The sequence below is a fragment of the Zalophus californianus genome, chromosome 9 (assembly GCF_009762305.2).
Source record: "Zalophus californianus isolate mZalCal1 chromosome 9, mZalCal1.pri.v2, whole genome shotgun sequence".
Taxonomy (NCBI): Eukaryota; Metazoa; Chordata; class Mammalia; order Carnivora; family Otariidae; genus Zalophus; species Zalophus californianus.
Genome location: NC_045603.1, coordinates 109237491 through 109261576, shown reverse-complemented (window position 1 = coordinate 109261576; position 24086 = coordinate 109237491). Strand labels below are relative to the sequence as shown.

At 43.4% G+C, this 24086-nt stretch overlaps 1 long non-coding RNA gene across 2 annotated transcripts; it reads right to left on the bottom strand.

Annotated features, from left to right (window-relative positions):
* Nucleotides 1–13192: 13192 nt before the first annotated feature.
* LOC113921382 lies at nt 13193–22300 on the bottom strand. Of its 2 annotated transcripts, none has more exons than XR_003519662.1 (4): nt 22128–22300; nt 21562–21650; nt 19867–19967; nt 13193–13327 (listed from the first exon to the last, which is right to left on the bottom strand). It is a non-coding gene; the product is annotated as an uncharacterized LOC113921382 (long non-coding RNA). The 2 variants fall into 2 exon arrangements; XR_003519663.1 differs by having other exon boundaries at nt 21562–21647.
* Between the last annotated feature and the right edge of the window lie 1786 nt (nt 22301–24086).

The window sequence follows — 24086 nt, the reverse complement described above, 5'->3', positions numbered from 1 at the left end:
CTATTCCTGGATGTCGTAAATATTCATCCGAATTTTGCATATATGACGGGAAAACATTATTTAAATGAGTTTGGGAGGGTAATTTGCTTGGGTGCATCACTACACTCCCTTATGTTTTGCAGGCAGTCTGCTGCAGAAGGAGAAAAAGCAATTTTGTGACCGTTATTGACATAGATGACAAGGCTATGCTGGTTTGTTTCAGTTAGGTAGAACAATGGGAGCAGAAAAAGATGCGGTGTAGCAAAGGCATTTAGTCAATTGTTGGTAAATGGTGAGGACAAAAGCCCCAGCTAAGTCATCAGGTACATTTCCTCTCTAAGGTGGCTGCAGTTAGTCCCCTGGCCTCCTCTATCCCCATTCAGAGAGGCAAACTTCCTCTTCCTCTCTTTTAGTGATAGCAACACATTGAAATACAGCACTTGGCTAAACCCGGGAGAGCTGACTCTGAAAGGTAATGGGAAGAAACATTTCCTTTCAAAAGGAATCTGGCAGCCTTGAAGGATTTGCTGCGTGCCAATTTCAGATGAGTCAGAGTCGGGTAGGAATTGCAAATACTTAAAAAAATTGTCGGTGTCAATATTGCCCACACCCCTGGAATATTAATATATATACACACCCACGCACCCCCCTGGAGATGTGTTTATTTCACAATTCACAAATGGTAAGGGGACCTTTTCTGAATTGTTTCCTAGGGACTTGGGAGCCAGTATTAAAACTGTGGTTCTTCCAAATGCTTTCCCATATGCCTTAAATACTTTCATTAAAGTCAATTTCCTCAGTGCTCACACATTCTCTGGGTCTTAGTGACCACCTCTGTGCCTCACTAAAGGGAAGCTTTTCTTGAGGCTGCCGTGTCCTCTCTTAGCCATGGTTTGGTCAGGAGCCTCTGGTACCATATGGCAGAAATCGAGGCTGTATTGCCAGCCAAACACAACAGTTGTTTATAGGGCACAGTCAGTTATGGTTTCTATCTCTTCACCCTCAGGGAGATGTCTATGGATATAAAAGAGGTATTTGGGCCATCTGACAATATGGGCCCCAAAGCTGTTGGACTTCTTGTCCAAAATTGCTTTCGAGTAGATACCCGATCCAAAGGATTCCCATCCCTGGTCTGTAATCCCAGAACCTCAGGCTAATTTTGTAGGCTCTCTCGCACAGGAGGCAGCCTTTGGCACAGAACCCAGTAAAGCTCTTTCTGTTTCCTGGTTTGACTCAGGGACACGAGCTAATTACACAGTTTCATTTTCCATGAGGCCACTTAAATATCCAGGATTAAAATCTGGGCAGGAGGGTAGACTGTAAGGAGGCTAGAGACATACAGGAGAAGGAATTCAAAAGTGAACCCATTCTTCACTTTTTATCATTGGAGCTGGTACTGGGTTAGAACAATAAGCCCCTCCCCATTTCAGTCTGGACACGCCCATCAGGATGGCCTTGGAGCCCACACCAGACGAATTTCCATCAGACATCTTTCTGTTTATTGAGACCGTCATGGGCCAGGCACTCTCCTAGGTCTTGCGTGTGCTGTGGAGAGCAAAAAAGGCAGACTCCTTCCTCACGACTGCAGGGCACAGGCCTTCTCTTGGCTCAGGGGAGAGAAAGGCTGCCTCAGGCGTGCATCTGCACTCATCCAAACACTGTAACAGCGGCCCCAGCCCCAGTAATGAGAAAAGGCACTTCAGATTGGAGAGAATATCTGACTCCGTGGAAAACACGCAGCCCCATTTGCTTTTCCTTTCCTTTGAAAAATGCCCTGTGTCTTCTGATTCAAAGTTTACATCCAAGAACAACCCTTTTCTTTTGCTACACCTCTAGGCAAAGAACATATGTCACAAATGCCACAGCCATATTTAGATGTTGTCTGTCGTTCAGCTTCACTGAGCCCGCAGCCAAGTTACCTTTTACATGGCAATTACTCAGGAAATCTGAACACTTCTGCAAATTAGTGTTAGGTTGCTTTCATTTCCCAATTAACTGCCCACCTGCTATTATAAGATTCAAGTTAGTCATAGTCAGCCTTTTCCCCTTCAGCCTTTAGGAAGAAGAAGGAGAAAAAAAAAGTACCCAACTTCTTTATGCAGAGAATAATTAATGTGTGAAATGGTCCACCAAAGGCAACAATGAAACATGCAACTGTGAGTATATTCAAAGAAGAGCCAGACAAGGAAGAAAAAAATTCCATGATACAAACATTAGACAGACAGGTGGATGGGTTTGGATAGACCATATGGCCTCCTTCTGTTTTGAAATGTACTGTGAGCTTATATTTTGCAAAATCCCTTCAAGAACCAAGTTGATTTCTACACAGTGAATTATGGCAATGAAAATGCTTATGACACCTTAGCTATGTCCGTTATTTCAATGTCAGTTTTGTATTTCTGAGGTTGTGTTTTCGAGACCGAACTCACACACTTGTCATACCATAAATGAGGTGGCAGAGGGTAAGGTGGAAAGACAGGGAAGAAGAATTTAGTCTTGTTTTCTTTTCTCAAGAGAAATGGAGACATACTTTCCAAACTCACAGCAGAGGAAAACACCGGTGCCCCACTGCAGCCTGTGGAGACAACCACCGTGATGCGAATCCAACGCATTGAGCTGAACAACAAGACATGAAATGCACCAGATAATGAAAAACAGTGTCATTTCTGGAAAACATTACAGAATAGTTTTCTCCCCCTCAGGAAGGGAGAGCATATGATTCCCATTCTCACATTATGACAGAAATGCTATGTGCACTGTATGGATTGCTGTCTGAAATTCCAGAAACCATACATGACGGGGAGCTACAAACATGCTTCTTCAAGCCCAGTGTAATTGACACCCTGGTTGACAAGATAACACAGTTTCGACAGCATCTCTGCACTGAAAGAGTTTCTCTTCGAATTTTCAAAAAGCCAATTCTTGCCAACAGGTTGGGATACAAGAAATTCACAGCCTTTCAGAGCAACTTAGTCTAAGCCTTTGAAGCACAGCCCATGTTCAGCGACACCACACCAGCCTAGGAACAATAGGGTCACTAATTGTAACAAAATGGTATTGCTCTGTCTCTACCCTCCTCTGGCCGCCCACAGCTACAGACTGGACTGCCCCCACAAACACTCACTCAGAGTTCCCGATTAGGGGACTCTGGAGGTTATTTCCCAGATGTTGAGCCCTCCCAGTACTATGTAGCACCTGCCTTTGTCCTTTACTCTGACTGTTTGCTGACACACCGTCACTTGCTCTAGATGAAGAAGTCACCAATGCCACAGTGGTGCAGGGGGACTGATCCTTCCACCACTGACACCATGCCACTTCGGACCTGGTACCAAAGACTGCAGTGGTCAACGGAAGTGCATCTAACTAAAGGTACCCACAAGGTGCTGCAGTGCCGTAGCAAAGGCACAGCAAAGGCCCTTTTGCCAAGCTGGGGCCCAACGTCACAGCTTGAACAGTTGAACAGAATAATAATTCTACAGTCCTTTGAATTCCAGTGTTATCTGAGCCAATACTAAGTGTCCAATGAGATAATTTAGTAGGTGTTTAGATGACCATCCTGCAAGTGCAAACAGAATTCATGCATCTGTAAAGTGGGATGATTTCACTTTTTCTCTATTCTCTTCTTGTCGTAAATGAGATTACTGAAGAGTGTTGGGAGGTAACATTCCTCCTGAGCTTGGGAGAATCACATTGTCCTCGGCAGAGAAAAAAGCAAGTAACATGATACTAAACGTAGAAAAAAACAAGGAGCTAGTCAGATAGTCTTTTCAATCCTTTGTCTACTCCCCACCCAAAACTAATTTGGACCACAGCTACGTCACGACAACGTATTGGCCAGCAAAAAATTGGGTCATTCAACCAATCATTTTAGCTATATAAGGCCAAACAATTGGTTTGACCCCCTTTTTTTTCCCCACCACTAAATGACTGATACATAGATTTGCTTGGTTGGTTGGCATGTGATAAACACACAGCAACAGTAGATTCCAGAAGGAAGTCATCACCAGTCTCAGTTTAAAAATATCCTCTTGCTTTTTTTAATGCATCAAATACAATATAAATAATTTTGTAGGCACTGTTATATGTTTTCTCAGTTCATTTAATCATACATTCCATATGGCTCAAGAAAGAGGAAGCATGTTTATAATCTCTCAATGAATATGATATTCTTCTAAAGTTATAAAAAAATTTCCTCTAAACTTATAAAAGCAAGTTCAGATCTGGATGAAAGACAAAGCTCTTCAACTATATGCCATTATGAAAATGCCAACAGTATAAACCTTCTTGTTTTACTTTATAACTTAGAGTTACTGAAGCTACTCAAGATGATTGCAATCAATATTTGCTAGAACACCAACACAAGAAAGCCAGCCGTCCTTCAGACCTTGAAAACTGAAGAGAGGGGCTACGTACCCACCCCCCACCCCACACACACACCCACCGCCAAAACAATCTAAAGTCTGACACTTTTGAGTTCATCCTGAGGTTAGAAACCTGGAGATAAGCAACTCTTCTGAAGTATTTTATAGCCTTTTCAACCTTTCCTTGCATCGCTTTACAAACCAAATACAATAACCGATACACCCCCAGACAGAATATCTATGTATTGCTTTTTCAGTTTCTTGTGAATTCCAGGCCATTAAGGATATAATTAAAACACTTCCACAAAAAGAAAGCCCGAACTGGGGTGGCTTCAATCCACAGCGGCCTGTCTCCTCGGAACCTATAATTACTCTGTTTAGCTCAGAGCGTTAAATAACAGCCGCCTGTTATCGGGGGACCGTACTGTTTGGTGTATGTACAAAGAAGCACCTGTATTAAACAATACCCCGTTTCAGGGAATAACAGCTCTTCCTGCACGACACACAGACGACAGATCAGCGCCTCGCCACCTTGGTGTAGTCCCAGGGATTGGGACACAGAAAACTCCCACATTTGTATAAACTACCTCAAGAGATAACAGTGATTTTTAACTCACTTAGCACTCTAGCTCATGGGTCTAAAATATGAGCTCTTAGAAAACCGGGAGAGCTGACGCTAGCACAATCCTAGCGTCACTAAAGTGTGGCGATTGCCACAAGGTTGGGGATTCCAGAGATGAGACATCTATGGAAAAGTAGCAACTTTATTTGGGAGGCCAGCATGAAACCGTGGTCTCTCAAATTTCCCATCATTTCTGATTGACCCAGAGATATGGGCTGCCCTGGGTTATGGAATGTAGTTCAAGTGTTTCTGCCGGGGGCCTGGCGAAGCCCAGAGGTTGTGGGGATGGATTTCACGTAGAGATCCCTCCGTGTGCATCCTGACAGAACGAAGGGGCGGGAGGAGAAAATAATTGTGCTGAAACAGAAGCATTTGCCTGTATCCACTCCCCTTAAAACAAAGCACCAACCAGCACGCTCTCTTCGTGCTACACACTGCGAGAGACACTTGAGATGAGAAGCCTTCAAATGTGCATTACAACCAGGGGCTGGCACATATCCATCATTGGTTGAATCTTTCATTTCTCAGCTACTCTCTGATGCCTAAGTGTGAAAAAGTCAGTATGCCTGAATTGAATTTTTAGATTGCTTTACGTCAATACACATTTGTTTGTTTTCCAAATCAACAACAAATGCAGCACTAAACACTTCTGGCTGCTCAATTGTGCAGCTTTGCCTACTGCCTTGTGCTGAAACAGGGTTCACTCCCCTGCGATCAGGCGCCTTCCAGGTAGAGCCAACGGCGCATGGAGAATTCGAATCCAACGAAGTGAATTAAACAATAAAATGATCCTGCCTTCCAGTGACTTATCATTTTCCCTATAGGATTATAAGCACCCATGTCTGTACGTGCCTCTGTGTGTGCCCACGTGTGTAGGTACACGTAGGCGAGTGTTTCCACATAGCTCAGAACTAGATATGGACACAGGGCCGGGGCACCCAGGTCCGTCCAGGGCTGCCAACTGAAACCCAGCATTTCGTTCTGATTTTGAAGCGAAGTTGTAGTGTGTACTGCCCACAGCTGGAGAAAGTTCTAATCCCCCTGACAAAGCAAGCATGTGGGGAAAGGCTTGACTGGATTGAATATCAGAATTTTGTTTCCAATTAGTTCCACAAATCCCATGGATATAACCTAGAGTTGGAAAAAAAAAAAAAACCTAGAAATATGCAAATGTAAAAAAGATCTATAACTTAATGAAGACAAAAATTCTTCATGATTTCTGAAAAGAATTTCTTCCTAACCAAATAGTGAAAGAAGAACCAGCTGTTCTTACTGAGTGAGGAAAAGTTGCTGTCCTCAAATCCTGGGGAGGCTGCCTACTCCCACGGGAGCACCATCACGGATGCCCCGGGAAATATATCAGGTTGACAACCTTCAGCATATTATTTTAGGTTTTAAAGACTTCATTCGCTCCGGGCGCCTGGGTGGCTCAGTCGGTTAAGCGTCTGCCTTCGGCTCGGGTCATGATCCCAGGGTTCTGGGATCGAGCCCTGCATGGGGCTTTCTGCTCAGCAGGGAGCCTGCTTCTCCCTCTGCCTCTGCTCCTCCCCCTGCTTGCGCTCTCTCACTCTCTCTGTCACATAAATACATAAAATCTTAAAAAAAAAAGTAAAGATTTCATTCGCTCACTCAGTCAACTGTTCTCTCTTTCCCTGTGTACGTATCTACAGATGTCTCCTAAGTGTCACCAGCGCTACAAATAAGGGAAGGGGGGAGATTTAAGAAACCTTACATCATTTTCTCGAACTAAAGTCAAGGAACGTCCTGCCTATGGATAGTTGAAGAGTGAAAAGAGAAAGAAACTAAAAGCAGAAATGGAAATGTATTCCAATTTCCTGTAGTTTCATTACAGCTAGAAAGATCTGACCTTGCAGGTTGAAGCCCTAATGGACTTGGTCATAGTCCACGGTAGAACCGTGAGCAGTCACCTAACATGAGTGTTTCCTGTGGCCTGGATGTCGATGGTTCCACTTCTAGAAAACCTGACTAAAGACAGTCTTCCCCTGAGGACACCTTTCCTCTGGGGCACCCAACTTTACTATACTCACACCTTCTGATTGTGCCTGCATTCAATATTGACCACAAACATTTAAATCCTATGGGGAAAGACTATATGGATGTCATGTTAGATAATCTGCGCTTACCTATTTTCTAGTCAAGATTTTTTACCTGACCAGCTAAGTTTCTCCACCCAGGAAGTAAATGCCTCATTAGTCAGAGGTCATCATGGTCTAAGACAATCTGACTGTCTTTTTTTCTGAGCGTACATTCTCTGTGGTCTCCAGTGTTAGATCATGAACATACAAAAACTCCCATTGAGACTCAGGTCACCGATGAGAGGCTGGTGTGTGCAGAGGACAGTGCAGCATTCTGATGGGTTCAGGGTGGGGAAGGAGGTAGAGGCGGGGCTTGGGTGCAGTATTTCCTATGACAAATTACCACAAACCACAGAAATGTATCTCCTCACAGTTCTGGAAGTCAGAAGTCCAAAATCAAAGTGTCAGCAGGGTTAATTCCTTCTGGAGGCTCTGAGGAAGAATCTGCTCCATGTAGTCTCCTAGCTTCCAGTGGCTCCTGGGGGCTCCTGGTAATCTCAAGTGTCCCTTCATTTGTAGCTGCATCATACCAATCTCTGTCTCTGTTGTCACGTGGCCTTCCTCCCTCTGAGTGAGTGTTCCTGTGACTCTTCCTGTCACAAGACTACCGGTCATGTTGGATTAGGGTTAGGGGCCAGCCCTACTGTCCAGTAAGACCTCATCTCAGCTAATCACATCTGCAAGGACCTTATTTCCAAATAAGATCGTATTCACAGGTATCAGAAATAGGACCTGAATCTTTTTGGAGGACACAACTCGTCCTATGGCAGGTGGCAAGGCAGATTGTAGTAAAGGATCTCTGTTTACTAGTATTAGGTCTAATTTTAGTACTATTGAGGAGGCAACACAAGAAAACTGGGGAGAGACATGGGCCAGCTAACAAGAGAGGAGAAATCCAGAGACCTAGAAGGAGGCCACTGAGGCGGTCCGGCAGAGGAGGTGTGGTCGAAGCAGGGGCCCACCATGGCGGGTGGAGGAGAGGCTGTTCCAGCCACAGATGCACTTCTGTTCGCCCATTCTGTAGACAGAACATTCCACACAGAGCCACTGTTGATAATTTGGACGTAATGGTCTGCTCACCTCACTTCCAAAGTGTAAAGTTGGGGCCTCCTTAACTCTCCTCTCCGATGTATAGTTTCACAAGATCACTGGGGGCATTGAACCTACAACTGGCTACATGTTTATAATGCAGCATCTTAAAAGACACAGACAAAATAACAGTAACATTTCTAACTAACAGCAGGAGGAATCTGACTTATTGGTAACTTTGGGACCTTGAAAAACTCAAGGCGAAGGGGTCCTTCAGAGCTCACATGACCCTGACCCGGGAAAAGGTGCGCTTGTGTCTTCTCAAGGCTAGCCTGGGATGGAGGAAGGCATAGGGAGTGAGGAAGGGGACCCCATCTGGCCAGTCCCAGTCTGCAGGTGGCCTTTGCTCTCAGCACGAACAAGGAAACCGTATCCAGCCGGGGCCCTCGGGGTGGGGGGAGGATGGAGCTTCCAGAGGAGACTCTCGAAGCTGCAGCTTATAGAGAGGCCGGGGGCTGCCTGTCCGAGACGAAGGGCCAGACGATGGAATGTTTTAGTCACAAGAACTCCTGTCTCCTGTGGTGTGCTCTGGTACTGCAGTCTGTTCAGCGTATGCTTTTCATCAATTCGTGTGGGTGGAAACCACCTAAGAAAGACATTTTTTAAAAGTTAGGAAATTACCCGAGAAGGGAAAGCTAGAACTTGTCGGTGCTGGCTTTCATTTGAACATCATGCTGTGGTTCAGTTGGCGGGGACAGGGGTGAGACTAACATCATTATTTGACGTGAGGAACCCAACAGGGCCACATAGTGGAATTAAAAACCAGAGCCCCTTACGTTCGCTCTGAGGACTGTCCCATAGATTCTTCCGGCTCCCCGGCCCTCTTGCCACCAATAGAGATGGAGTCTTCTATTTGTCCCTCAGCATAAAACACATTGTTTTTCTTTTAATTGTGTTAAATTTCACTCAGGTAATAGAATTCTGCAGGCTGCTGACTTGTGAGAAAAGTAAGACAGCTGTTTTTACGTGTTTAAAAAGAAGTTGGATCGACAGTTAACATAATGTACTGTGAACATTTTTCCCCACTGTGGGTAGATAAATATGTTTGGATTCAGTCATTAAATCTCCAAATTTGCACATATGTATTGATATGCAATGAGCTGCAGAGAACTAATTGTCCTCAGACTAGTTTGGCAGCTCACTTTCAGTAGGACACTCTTCCTCTGGGTCAGTCACCTTCAAAAAGAAAAACAAATCTTATTTTTTTCCCCTTTCAGCCAACAGGGACCACTCCTGTGTTCTTTTGATGAGATGTGGACAGACCTGTCCATGAGGGCTCATGTTGAGACAGAGCAGGAGTCAATGCCCCTGTTCCCCAGAGAGAGCAACCCTGGTCCAACAGCAGTGAGATCCAGACACACCATGGGAGAAGCAGAAGCTCAGAGAAGGGAAAGCAGGCATGTCGGTGGGCTGGCAATAGGCAGGAAACTCACCAGACTCTTCGAAGTTTCAAAATGCCCAATAGGAGGGCAAAACCAGAAAAAAATAAGCATATGCTAAAGCTAAGGTGGGGAAAAAAACTTCAGCTTGACAACAAGGATGGAGGTCTGTGATTCCAGGATGCAACAAACTGAACGGTGAGCTGCAGAAGAAACTCTCACCCATTTAACAGTGTCTTTTCTTTTTTGGCAAAGATTTTCTTTATTTATTTTAGAGGAGAGAGAGCACGGGAGTGGTGGGGAGGGTCCGAGGGAGAGGGAGAATCTCCAGCAGACTCCCTGCTGAGTGAAGCCGGAGCTTAGGCTCGATCCCACGACCCCAAGGTCATGACCTGAACTGAAATCAAAAGTGGTCCCGACTGAGCCACCGGGCACCACGACTTAACGGTAGTTTTAACTACATATATTGATCACTTGTTGTCTGCCTTGCTCTGGAGAGCTTTTCTTTACCTTTTTAAAATAGATAAATAAATAATATAATGAAGTAATAAAGTAATATCAAAAAGTAATAAAAATTAAAAGTTCTAAAATGAAAAGCAAGACATACAGAAATAAAATACGTAAGTAATCAATAAATGTTAGTTATCCAAATTAAAAACATCACAACTAAAGCTAAAGTTCCCCTAGACCCACCCTCCCCCACTACACCTAATTTGTTTCAAAAAAGTGTGCAACACACTAGTCAATTTTCTCTGTATTTTTCCGGAACTCCTCCTTACACACCCATATACACATACCACCAATACGGATAACTGGTGGGTAGCATTCTGTTCATATATGATAGACACTATCCTACTATACCTATTATTCTATACTTACAATTTCTCATTCCAAAAATATACATCTTACCCATCTTTCCATGTCAGTATACATTGATCTACCTTTTGCAAAGTATTCCATAATGTGGATTTTAATAGCGTATTCAAGTATTCCTTTATTGTAGTTTTTAGGCTGTTTGTACCTTTTGCTATCACAGGCAATTCTGAAAGCGCCGACTTACAGCTGCAGCTTATTAGAGGCCCATTTCCCCCACGCTTGCCAATACTTGATACCGTCACAGGGCACTTTAAGAACAAACTAGACAGCCTCATCTGTGCTGGGTGATTTGGTCATTCACTTACTGAAAGAAGAACAGAAAAGATCTCTCCAGGGGCACCCGGGAGCCTCAGTCGGTAAAGGGCTCAGTCGGTTAAGCAGCTGCCTTCGGCTCAGGTCATGATCTCAGGGTCCTGGGATCGAGTCCCTGCATCGGGCTCCCTGCTTGGCAGTGAGGCCGCTCCTCCCTCCTGCTTGTGCTCTCTCTCGCTCTCTCTCTCTCTCAAACAAATGCATAAAATCTTTAAAAGAACAAAAAGAAGGAAAGAAAGGAAAGATCTCTCCAGGTCCATGCAACTGTGACTCGATGACAAAGAATAAAAGCATTCTATGTGATGTTTTACAGAAAGATCACATGGGATGGGCATATTTTTAGAAACGATATTCTCACTTTAATTTTAATACGTACTCTCACTAGAGGAAAAAAAATTGGCTTGAGGGATCAGTGTTCTGCTTCAGAATTAGTTGGGGAAGCCCCTCTTCCCAGATTTTTGTCTAGCGCAAATCTGGGTGCCATGGGAAACGCCTGTTATTTTAAGGCTATTTCCCATGGACCCCTGGTCACAGTGTGGCGGGGACAAGTGCTGGGCTCTGGGGAGAGGGAGATAAAGGAGACATTGGTGGTCCCGTTGCATAGTCAGAATGCACTATCTTCCAACATAAGCCACAAAGAGAGACACAATGGAGTCCATCTTGCTGAGGAGAAACAGGGCTGTTTGTGTGGATGCCTCCCATGCAAGTTCTGAGTGCAATTGTATTACTAAATGCCTGATAGTTTTTTATCATTGACATTGTCAACTGCTTCACCCCCAGACACATCCTCTTCTTAGTCTGTGTTGTCAAGTATACCTGGATTCCACATCAGCCACCTTATTAGATATGCTGTTTGAGGGCAGCCTGGGGAACCAGCAGCTGTTGGAGCAGGGATTCCCTCCCACCCTGAGAATATCGTAATCATTGAAAACAGAGAGGCTACGCATCTTTGTGACCCAGGGGAAAATAGATGTACGCACAAAGTGACCAACAACCCCAGGTCACTGCCCTCCTTTACGCTTTAAACTAGCCTAGACTAAGAAATCCACTGTTTAAATTTTGAAAACCAGAAGAAAACCACTATCTCTTGTTGTGAGGATAAATCACAGGCACCAACTTTATAAACGAGCATATTACTTAAATTGGTACTTAGGTACTGACTCAATTAAATTCACAGGTGGTAAAATCTGGATGTACTGTAGACAGAGCAATTTATCTATAGATGTTCACATTTTGCCAAAAATAGAACACAGCATCTTCTACTGACGCCCTTCCTGTGTTAGTTCTTATTTTTCTAAAGATTAATTGCTTCATCTAGTAGACATTCATTATCCTTCTCCCCCATCCAGATAAGAAGGACATTTGAGGGGAGAGCAAGCAGTTCACCTGGATCTCCAGGGGCAGCTGGGGAACTGAATGAGAGACACAGCCGTCTGCCCAAAGTTGACATATCCAGCCAGCATCTCAACTGCCACCATTGTTTCTTTTGCTCATTGTAGATGAATGGGCCTTTCTCCAGGGTCCATAATGAACTCTGGGCAGGTGGAGGTAGAATAAGCCCTGGATGGAACCCACTGCTGCCAAACTCACACAGAGGCTTGTATGTGCCAATTGGGATGATACCCATCATAAGTTGGAATTGCCCATTATGATGGTCCACCCTTGCCAAAGGAAACTGGCCACAAATCAGCAGCTCCTGGCATCGATGACTTTGGAAAAACTGACCTAGGATCCAAACTTGGATTGCAAAAATGCTCGTAATCTTTGACCTAGTAATTCTGCTGCTATACAATATTCCAAGAAAATGGTCTATTTATCTACACACCAAAACCTATACTAACGTAAAGATAAATAAAGATAAGTTTGCTCATTAAGGGCTATTTTACACTAACTAAAAATTGGGAAACCCTAAGTGTCATATAATGGAGTATTAATAACATTAATTTTGGGATATCCATAAGAATAATAATTTGCTCAGTCCCCAGAAATCATGTTTCTTATATATAATTAATATACAGTAAATGCTCAAGATAGAAACTAAGTGGAAGAAGGTGGGCATATAATTGTACTTTTAATAGGATGCTAACATACTTTGTTTATGTGGATGTGTATTTCTCAGCCAGCTGCCGGAAATATTTAAAGCTGGTAGGATTATAAAAATTCTCTCAAAATGTTCTTCTCTATATTCTTCTGTATTTTTCCATTTTTACAATGAACATATATTACAGGTAGAAAATAAATATGTCTTTAGAAAAGATTTCAGTTTTATAGATGAAGACTTGCTTTTATCACTTGGCATCCCTTGAAGACATTTACTCAACTCCTAATTGTATTATTTTAAAAAGTGCAAACCTCAATGGTAGCAAACTAGCCCTTTGTGAGTCTATCATAAAGATACTTCAAGTTCTACAGAATTTTAAATTTTACTTTATTAATCCCATAATACTACCTTTAAAACATTTAGCAGTTTCAAATATCCCTCTACCTAGAAGGCCAGCAAATGAAAACAATCTGGTTCTCTCAAGTTCAGAAAGTAAAAGTAGCAGTCTCAGCGAGTCAGAGTCCTCAAATGTTTTACTTATGTCCACTTATCTGTATTCTTCACAAAAATACCTGCAAAGCGAACAAAAGGAACATCTTAAAACAGGAGGAGTTGCTTTAAAGTTACACAAAATTGGGAGAAATTCATCTGCAGACTTTTGCAAACATACCCATGGGCCATTGACTATATTTGCAAAGATTAGTTGCTGTTCAGTTTAATAAATTAATGCATATTTTAAAACTGCCTCTGTGATGTACAACATTAATTAATTAGTTAACTAATAATATGTAAATTGCAGGACAACACAGTTAGAAAATCGTTAAAAAAAAAAAACAAACCTGTCATTTCCGAAGGAAAAGGCAGTTACCAAATTTATTATCCAAATGATCTCTGGTTTTTGGGGGTTTTTTTTGTTTTTTTTCCCCTTTCCTTGTTTTTACCTCTCAAATATCAGTGTTAAGTTCAATAGTGGATCCGGGAGAAAGTATTCCCTTGGTTAGGAACAAAGCTGCCCTCGACAGAATGGGGAAAGGCCAAACACTTTCCCTTCAGAGTTCCGGGTTCTACACCTCCTTCCCACCCATTAGTCCCTCTGGCCCTGCTTCATTCAAGCTTCTAGCTTTTACCATTTCTTCCCTCAAAACAGTATGAAACTCTGTTTTCAAAGAAACAAAAGCAAACAAACAAAACCCGGAAACAAATTCACTGTGAGTACAGTGGAGGGACAGTTAAATTCAAGAATCAACCAATGAGTAGGAGTCAGTTTTGGGGGAAAGACAGGTGAGTCAGGAGAGAAGGGTAGGCAATGGGGCTGTCTTAACACCTCACTATCTCATGGGGGCAGCCCCCAGGTGAGGCCAGCAGCGGGGTGCTTGGGCTCCCATGCCCAGAGCCCTAGTTTGACCCTTTGGGGACCTTGAATAAATGAAACAATTTGAGCCTCTGTTTCCTCATCTGTAAAATGGGAAGATGAAGCAGAATTCTGTACCAAAGGCCCTTGCCCAGGGCCTGGCATGTAAATAAGTGCTCAGAATGGCTAGTGTCATGACGATGCTAATTAGGGTTATTTCATACTTGCAATTACAAAGGGAAAAAAGGAATTTTCTCTATTCCTACAGAGAAAGTGAATTCTAAACCCCAGGCCACTGCTTTGAAAGTTAGGAGAAAATTAAATATTTTTATGTTTGCAAATAAACCTTTCTTGCTACAAGAAAACTTTTATTAATAAAATAAAAAGCATGCATATCTATTACCTTCTAAGGGAAAAGCCTACACAAAAGAATGAAAATAAAAACAGGATCATTCCCAAGAAAAGTACTGTGATTCTTCTTTTCTCTTTTGCCCAATATCTGCCACTGCTAACTAATCTTAGCTTGTTGTGCACTTGGAGCCACTGCCTAATTTTCTGTCATCATATTTTTTAAATTCCACAGAATGTGGCCTTGATCTCTTCTGAACACCCACAGCTTTGTCTTCATGCATAATTTATGACAATTCCCACATTCAGCCTGGACCTGGGGTTGTCGTCTTATGGCTCCGCTCCCAGCCCCTGACCAGGCCACCCTGGCTCCGCCTCATGGGCCATAGTCCGAACCAGACTTTGGTCCCCTGAGAGTCTTTCATACCTAGACGGGGCTTTGGTCCACAAGGTAAGTAGATAAGAAGGGATGGAGGAGGGTGGCAAGAGGAAGTGATGAAAAGAAAGAAAGTAAAGAGCAGATATTTGACATCTAACTTCCCATTTATAGATCTAAAAATCAGCTTTCTGGCTGGTTAGAGCCTACAAAGAGGAAACAGTGCCAGATGACCCTGAGTTTTATTCGCACTGTAGGTGACACCAGGACTCTACTCATTTCATTCCATTCCCTTCTCTCCTCAGACCCTTTGGAAGCAAAGGAGTGAGGCCTGAAGAGGGCCTCTCCTGGTCTTTGATACGAGCTGGGAGCTCCTCAGCTCAGACACTGCCCAAAGCCCACAGCCGATGAGTTCAGGTCCAACAGGCAGTTTACTCTGGGGTTAATACAGCATTTGCAGTGACTCTGAACATTTACAATAGGCTGGAGGCCTTCATATAAAGCACCTTGTCATTTTTATTGCCTCTCTTTAAAAAAATATTTGCACGACAATTTTTATTTTATAAATAGATATATTTTGCTTGTAGCAAGAAAGGATTATTTGCAGACACTAAAGTATTTATTTTTCCCATAACCTTCAAAGTGTTGGCCTCGGGTTTGGAATTCACTTTCCCTATCAGGAAAGTGGGATAGAGAGAATTCCTCAGGCTCCACCCGTAAAGATAAACAGGCCAGGTTGGGAGCTTGCTTTTAGCACCACCAGTCATGGTCACGTCCCTGGCTTGCCAGAGTGGAAAGGGCACATTCTTCCTTCTGTACACTACCCTCTCTCATCACCATGCTTCCTTTTTGAAGGAGCCCAGGATGCCCACATACACTGAGAGTCAGAAACGACTCAGAAGAGGCTAGCTGAAAAATCTCCTAAGTTAATGAACAAAGATAAGGCAAATCAAAAGGAATCAACAAGCCAAGCATGTTCCTGTTAAATTAGACTTTTAAATATGCTATTGATATCAGAGGGGTTTTATTGCAATTGTCTGCTTAAACTTGGCAGAGAAATCATTAATCATTTGATGTTAAATGTATACAGATTGTTGAGTAAGTGAGTGACATGAGACCCTCATGGTGGTACATCAAAAAGGAAAAAGAGAGAATTGGGGCGAAGGAAAGAGAAGAAAAGGACTGGAAAGTCCTCCTCGCAGGCCACTCGGAAAGCAAATCCAGTAGTCCCGGCTGTTTCAAGCCTCAATCTTGGGACTCCTGCCTACGTAAATGGCAAGTAGTTTTAAGAGCTTAAAAGAGTTTGTCAGGCCCAAAGATAGAACTTAACTCTGGTATCAGGCAGCTTTTAATAGATGTCAACTCAGGGGAGATCTTGAGCGTTGCATAACGTCCGGACTCACGGCATCCACATGGTTGTCATTTGATGAGCTGCCGCCTTTCCTGTCATCACTGGGCCACAGTGAGCACCGTCCAGATGCGGAATGGTGTGCAGGGGACATGGGGGCTCTGCTTTAATGGGGTTTCATGAGTGACACTTTACAATTTTTGACCCATGTGGTTCCCAGGTGAAATTGTTTCTCTCTGGCCTCCTAACACAGCCATACAAACCCAGCTTTAGAGACACCGTGCTCTGCTTTCTCTTGCTGTTAGCCTAAACGGTGGAGTGAGGGAAAGCCAGCCACCCATACACATACAGACAGGCAGATCGGGTAAGCCAGAGAAAGAGAAGTCTGTTGGAGAAAAACGTTCCTTGGAACAGGCTGTTTTTGCCTATCTTCTAGAATCTGGCCATCTTACATAGTTAACATTGTCACTTTGTCTAAATCTTTAAGAGCAAAATCCTGAACCTGCCATCCTGGGCCTGCTTTGCCTTATGATTATATTGTCCAAAGGTTCCGCTGCCCCTCAGTCAATTGCCCACCAAATTTTTTATTGAACACCCATGCACTCAGGTCAAAAGACTGTAAAGAATACTAGAGGGCACACAAGGATGGATGATATACGGTCCCTGCCATCACGGACCATGTCCTTACCAAGCTTACTGTTCATTCTCCAGCAGGAATCCCTAAATTCCCTCTCCCTCCAGTTGAAGACCACCTGCGTTATTTTCTTAGGCATCTGAGACTCTTGCAGGCATCTTACTTGGCGTATTAAGCCATCACCAACCTTCTTTATCCCCCCACTACCCCCCCCGAGAGGGGTTTTCCTTCCAGATCTCCAGGCCATCCCTCCCAGCCCACACACTCACTGCTTCAATGACAATGGCCTCCTCACCTGTCTCAGGACCTCAGCATCCACCAATCGTCCTGCCTCGCCCTAGCAGCTTCATTGTGCAAAAACCCCAATTCCATCATATCACCTTCCCGAAGGACTCACCAAAGTTCTCCATTGCCTACAAGATCAAATCTATATTCCTCCGTGGACGCTCAGAAGAGAACCCCATCATGGCACTGATGTAAAATTAAGAGATGCGGCGTAACTAAAATAATTTAGCCAGCAGAAATCCCGGCCAGGTCTGAACGTGTTAAGTGAGAATCACATTTGAACTGGCCTCACCTGCGGTATTTGGGGCTGCATTAATTTTTGTGAGTGGCAGCCCACCTTTGTGCATATAAATTGGGTAATTACACTAGTAAATTGGAATTTTTGCATTTAGAATCAGCACCTGTAAATAACAGAAGGATGGAAAAAGAAGGCCAACTGAATCTTTGGCCCTTAATATTTGAAAGCAGCATTTTGTAGACAGCTTGAAGACTGAGAGGTTTGAAGGGACCTCACAGGAAAAGAGTGGGGAAAAAAGAGTACCTAACCATTTTGTTTGTACATTATTTTCTATTTAAAGATAATAATGTGGTGCAGAAAAGTTGAAACAGGAAAATTATATATTTGGTTGTCTCATCTCAACTTCCAGCAGAGTAACAATTGTCACAAAATTACCACACTTGTGTTGGACATAATTTGTTAGAAGTTGACGGCCTGAAAGCTCACTTCTACCCCGGGACCCGAGAAGAACGCGAGAACGCGTTGTAGAGCGAACCAAGCTTTCTGTCTCTCTGGAAGGAGCATGGATGGCAAATGGACTTTGTTGAGAATCAACTTTGTCGATGAGCCATAATTTGTAAAACGCTGTCAACTGATCTACAGAAATATCTTTGTGTTGATCTGGAGTTAATTGCTTAGCCTCCCAGAAACTCCTCTCTGCCATGAAGAAATTAACTATGTGGGTGATGAACTGACATGGCCAGAGTGTGCCTACCCTGCACCAGCGATTTCCCCCACTGGCGTCATCTTGGCCTGATGACATTGCAAGCTAGATACTATTATCCCTGTTTCACAGATTCAGGAGCCTAAGAGAGATTAAATTACCTATCCAAACTCCCGCAGCTGGTGAGTGGCTTAACTGGGGCTCAAAGCCAGTTGGTCTAGGTAAATGATCCCTAACCAGAGATGGAGAGCTAGAAGGAGGCCTAGGATGTCTTCAGACTACTTCCCTGGGCTGGATGCCTGGGGGAGGGGGGGAGCGGCACCGCCACCATTGCTTCGAGGAACACTCCTCAGGGATGTCACTGTACAAAGAAGGCAGGGAGCCCTTCAAATTTCTGACACTATGTGTCTCCCCACCATCTTTGAGGTCTCTTCCAACAATAAATTGTTTTAATCAACAGTCATGAAGCTTAGGTCATTCAGGACCTTTGGACTTGGGACATGCATCATTGGATCTCTAATGTTATTTCCAAAGCCAACACTCACAGCAGTATCCCCGGACTGAGAGACAGGAGAAACAACTTCTTGAACAAGTTTCCCCTAGTCATCTGGACACTGTGCCGCTCCCCATGATTCTCTTTTTTGGATTAAGGCATCACTGACATTTGATAAAATGTAAGTTCAATCTGGGAGCTTAATGAGTTCAACCATTCACATCCTCTGCGCCCTCCATGCTTGTGCTTCTACACACACACACACACACACACACACACACGTAACACATGCACACACACACAGTCTGTGGCAACTAGATTTAGCTGATTGGATTATTTTTAATGCATGCAGAGTCTTAAGGGGGCAGGCAAGAAAGCAAGTTGGTTTTGATGAAAAATCAGATGAGAAGAGAAACAGCACCCTGGGCCCTTCCTATGATGCCATCAGGGTGAGGGCCACCGAGCAGGCCAAGAATGGGGGGAGCTGGAGCCAGGAGTCCTGAGGGAGAGAGCAAATCCTCCTGCTTCTCAGCCCTCCCCAGAGCTGCCTCTGAGGAAGCTCTGGTCACCTACGCTGTGACCTGACAGACTGAGCTTTCAGGAGTTGGGCTTTTTATAATCCATCTTCTAGACAGCTGGTTCTTTGCCAAGAAAGAAGGAATGTGGTCACCATAGCACCTATGTGAGGGCGCAGGTGCACTCGTGGTGGCTTGTGATCCAATTGCTTGAGAGAGTTTACTTAGACACTCTTCCAGCTCTTAGAAGCCATCACCCACATGTGAGTGGGGCTGAGTGTGTTTACACAAATATCCGACCCTGCCTTAGCCATGTTTTATCAGTGAAATTCTTAGTAATGATTTTGAAGAGCCAAATTTGGCCCTGGCAGGGGAATTTGACCAACTATTCATTGGAATAGTGAACGCTACAAATGAACAGCTCTTTGTAGGCCTTGTGGTATCTTTAATTTCAATAGCCACACTTATATTCTTCACAACACATACTCCTAAGGAAAATAAAGCAAGCCATAGGCCAAAAAGCTACTCCAGAGCTCCAGAAAATTACTGGAATAGATGCTGTCGATATAAATCAGTAGTTAAGTGAGACATTAATGGTATTTAAAATTATGACAGAGATTGCAGTGAACTCCTCCAAGCGAGTACCATGCACTTGCTAACTCGTTCAACTCTCCCAACAACCAAAGGGGAGAGGCACCAATATTATCCCTGTCGTATGGATGAAGACACTATGGTACAGCAAGAGTAAGTCAGTAAGTTTACACTCACACAGTGAGTCAGAGGTGGAACCGAAATTCAGACCCAGGCAGCTGGTCTTTACCTTCTTGAGGTCCGAGTGACACATGGCCATTCTGGGCTACATCATCTCTTTGGGGTCTTGGAACTCTGAGATTCCACAGGAGAACATCTATTCCAGTGGGGCTGGGGATAGAGGTATAAAATTAGAAGATAATGCAAATGGCCTGAATCTGTGTTATTACGTGTCAAATAACGATGTTGAAAACTTCTGGAAGATCTAATTTTTCACTTTTCTTCCTCTTGTTTGGCATTTTATCGGAAAGGGCTCTCAAATAGTGGGCTTATAGATGATGGAAGCCCTTTTGTCAAAAAGAGCCTACAGTGCAACAAAAAGGGACAAAAACATGAAGATAAAAACTAATGAATGGTTTTAAGGTTTATCTCTAGGAATGGAATTTTAATATATGCAAGATTTCTGTTATCTCTGGCATATTTTTACAACAACAAGAGATCTTCTTTCTTCTCCCCAGAGATCAGATGAGTACTGGGAGGACCAGCTGTCTTGGGAGAGGTTCAGTTTTACTAAGGATCTACATTCCTATAAAGGTGAGTTACTGTCACTTCTGAGAACTAGTATTGACCCTGAATGTCCATGACAGGCTTTCTGAGATGGGCCAAGCAGGTAGTCACTTAATACAGATCTCAAGATATGTTATTCATATAGAATTGTAGATAGGGTATGAGTTGGGAAAGATGAGAAGCCTAAACTGTATCTGAAGACTAATTTAAAATAATAAAAATGCTATCTTCTTTTCTAATCAGGCAGTACTATTTTCTAAAGAGGTTTTGGAATAATGATCTTGTCTTGATTCTATGTAAAGTTTGTGCTCAAAAATGACCATAACATTTAGTTACTGTGGTACCGCTAAATTGAATCCAATTTTGACAATAACCCTTACTGGCATAGTGGCCTTTCCATAAACCATTAACGCTGCCCCAGGTTTCCATGGACTAAAAGGCATCATTTGTTCTTTTAAGCACTGGCACTTTGCCATATTTTCTCTCTCAACTTCCACATTCACATGCCTGTCTGGTGATGGGCTTTCCTGTTTTCTTCTCCTTGCTCCACACTGATGTGCCTTGTCCTATGGCAAGCTTTTTTTAATTGACTCTCAAATGATCTTTAAGGTAGCTTATGAAATGAGATCCCGGGGCTCCACATGTGACCTCCATCTCTTACAGCTGTGTATGAATTTTTAAACAGCTTTGGAAAAGATGTGTGTAGGTACGCGCACGTGCGTGCATGTATGTGTGTGTGTGTACAAGCTAATTCAAACATCACCCAGAGACCTTGTATTCCCCAGGCCTCCAGTAGCCTCAAGGTATGTTCCCTATTACGGATTTATTTTCCTCTAAGAAGTGATCTTTCTGGCCCCCGAAAGAGGTTTTATTTCCATTAATGCCTGTTAGACGCTCTCTAAGACTGGGTTGAGCAGGTGGTCTCAGAATACAGGTTTCAGTGCACATTATTCATACTGAAAACAAGATCAGGGCTGAGAAAATCCAGTTTTTAAGATAGGTAAGAAGTCTAGTTGTCATTCTTGTTTGATCTTCGACAATTCACTTACCCTATGTCTTCACCCCTCAAGATAATATAGGGAAATAGTTCCTGACACCTTCCTACCTCATCAGAACATTGTGTAGGTTTTTGGAGCTTTTCTGTACACTTGCCTTGGAAATGTAAGAATTACCGGTATTATCATGATCCAGCACTTACCAGTGGCCCTGTGTGAGATGGGCATTCTCTGGCGCACATGCAAATAATAATGGGTCCAATTTGTTCCACGTGCACCAAGGCGCAGCCTGCTGATAAACAGAAATCCGGGAGTCACACACAAGCTAGCCTCAGGTAAACCATGGTTTGGACTCTATTTTCAGCAAATGGAACTCTGCTGAAATATGTCATCGAGTGCAAATCTCTTACACACTTTCTCACCCATGGCTCAGTCTCGATCACACACGGTAGGTCACATTAAGCCATGTTGAGTCATAAAAGAAAACTCGAGCCCACGTTGCCAATAGCCATACAAATCCAAAGAAGTCATTGTGCCTTTCTGGGCAGCAATCTATCCAACTGTCTCCCGGGCCTTCTCATCAGGAGGCCTCACCAGCTGCCCAGAGCTAACACAGGGAGGCCAGAGCTCATGCTTCTTTCTGCTAAGAACCTCACTTTCCCCGCACAGGCACACACTCAATCTGAGGTAATTATTGGCCATTTCACTTTCCTCAGCAAATTGTCTCAATTTGGTTGTTTCATGTTTCCTGCCACAGCCAAGCTCCTACCTATTGATTCTGATATGTCTTTCACAGAGCCTCCTTTTCATCCCTGCCACTAGAGTCAAAATCCAACAGACAGATTCTTCTCACGGTGACAAAGACAGTGTCTCTTCAGCAGTCTCTTCAGGTCTCAATCTCCTGAGAAAACAGCCCCCTCTCTCCAGACTGCTTGCAAAGATCACTACCATCCCCTTTCAATCCCTCCACGAGCTCATCCTGGACATCTTTCATATGAGCTCTGAAAGGGCATCTTTCACCTGTTGCCTGCCTGTGTGTCTCTGGGCAGCCTCTCTGTCAGTTGGACAAAGCCTTCTGCCCCCGTAGGCTGCCACCAAGTTTAATTTTAGTGCTTCACAAATTACAGTAAGTCCTGCTAAGCATATCAAAGCATTCATCCCTGCATGCTGGCCAGACTTGGGATGATTCTTTTCGACATAGCAAAGAACCTCGAAAATTTCTTATGAGTCAGCTAAGGAGCGCTCAGGCATGCGAAATCATAGGACAAGTTCACACATCCAAACATAACGACTCGGGAGGATCATTTAACATGAAAGTCATGCTCACACTCTTGCTGCCACCTCGGGCAGGGCTGAAGGACAGACTTTTGCAGAAATGCCTTTTCAGAGAGTCTCATATTTAGGACATCCCTAAACATTTTCGATTGGGCAAATGTGGCCTTTGTCATGTTAGTATATTTGATGTCCTTTTGATAAAGAAGCCCAGCATCTCCAAAGCCCAGAATGCCTGGTCAGTCCCTGTCACCTGTTAGTACAGGAATTTCTTTCTCAAGCTCTTGGATTGAAAAACAATCAATTGAATTTTTCTGTAAATATTATAATTTTATTCATGCCCACCAAACTCTTTAGCAAGGAAGTGATTTCTTTGTATCACCTTGTTATTGGCCTATTTTGCTATTTAAAAATGGCTGAGAAGTCTTCTTGCCTCTGCCCAATAGCATTTGGGAAAGTAACGTGAACACACAGTCCACTCCTGGCTCTTCTCTTAGAGTATCTCTGGTATCCCAAGAATTTAAATGTTAGGGATGTTGACAAGAGGGCTGACATTTCCCATCTGAAGTCTGGAAGGAGATCAGTCCTGTGAAATAGACAGGTTGATCTTGAAATAAAGTTCACTGGAGTATGATTAAGGGAAAGACTCAGAGGCCAAGTATTATCAGGTAACAGAGGTGACCCCAAGGCCCACTATGAGCAGCGAAAAAAATCAGAGAAGTTGGTTTTTGTTCCTTTTTCCACATTCCCTTCCTTCATGTGGAAATGTGATGAAGGCAGATCATTTGCTTTTCTCCTTCCACTCTATCTTCTACATATTTTATTTATTATCTTCTTATATTTTAACTTTATTACAGAAATACTTTAAAGCTCCAAATTAATTAAAATTGGATTAAAGTCATATGAATGATGAAATACACAAGACTATAAGATCTGAGAAAGCAAAGACCACCGCGTTCCAGCACTTTGCACAGTGCTCGGTATGTAGTCACTAAATATTTGTGTAATAAATGAATAAACAAAGGAATGGAAGAAATCCACTTCATAAGCTTGGGGTAAGTATTAAATGGGACGACTGTTCCCAGCACAGAGTAAGTATTCAATATTTTCTCCCTTTTTCTCCACCAAACAGCTGGAGACAATTCTCTCTATTCCATACCACCAAGAAGTTTTGATAGATAGCAGGTCAAAGTGTTCAATTCATTACTCTACTGGTCCACCAAAAATATCCGGGTCAGCAAGCAAGACCCAGAATGCCCCGGAGGAGAGTCTGAACTCCGATTACAAAATCAGATAGTGCTCCATCCCTAGCTCTGGAAGCCCCCTGAGAGGTCTTAGCAAATACCTCCCAGTAGGAAGGATGTGTTCAAGAGAGGCCTCCCTCCCTGAAGTGAGGGCTCACAGCTCAGCCCTACTCAGTGTCACTGCCCATGGCTTCTCTTGTCCTCACGGTGTC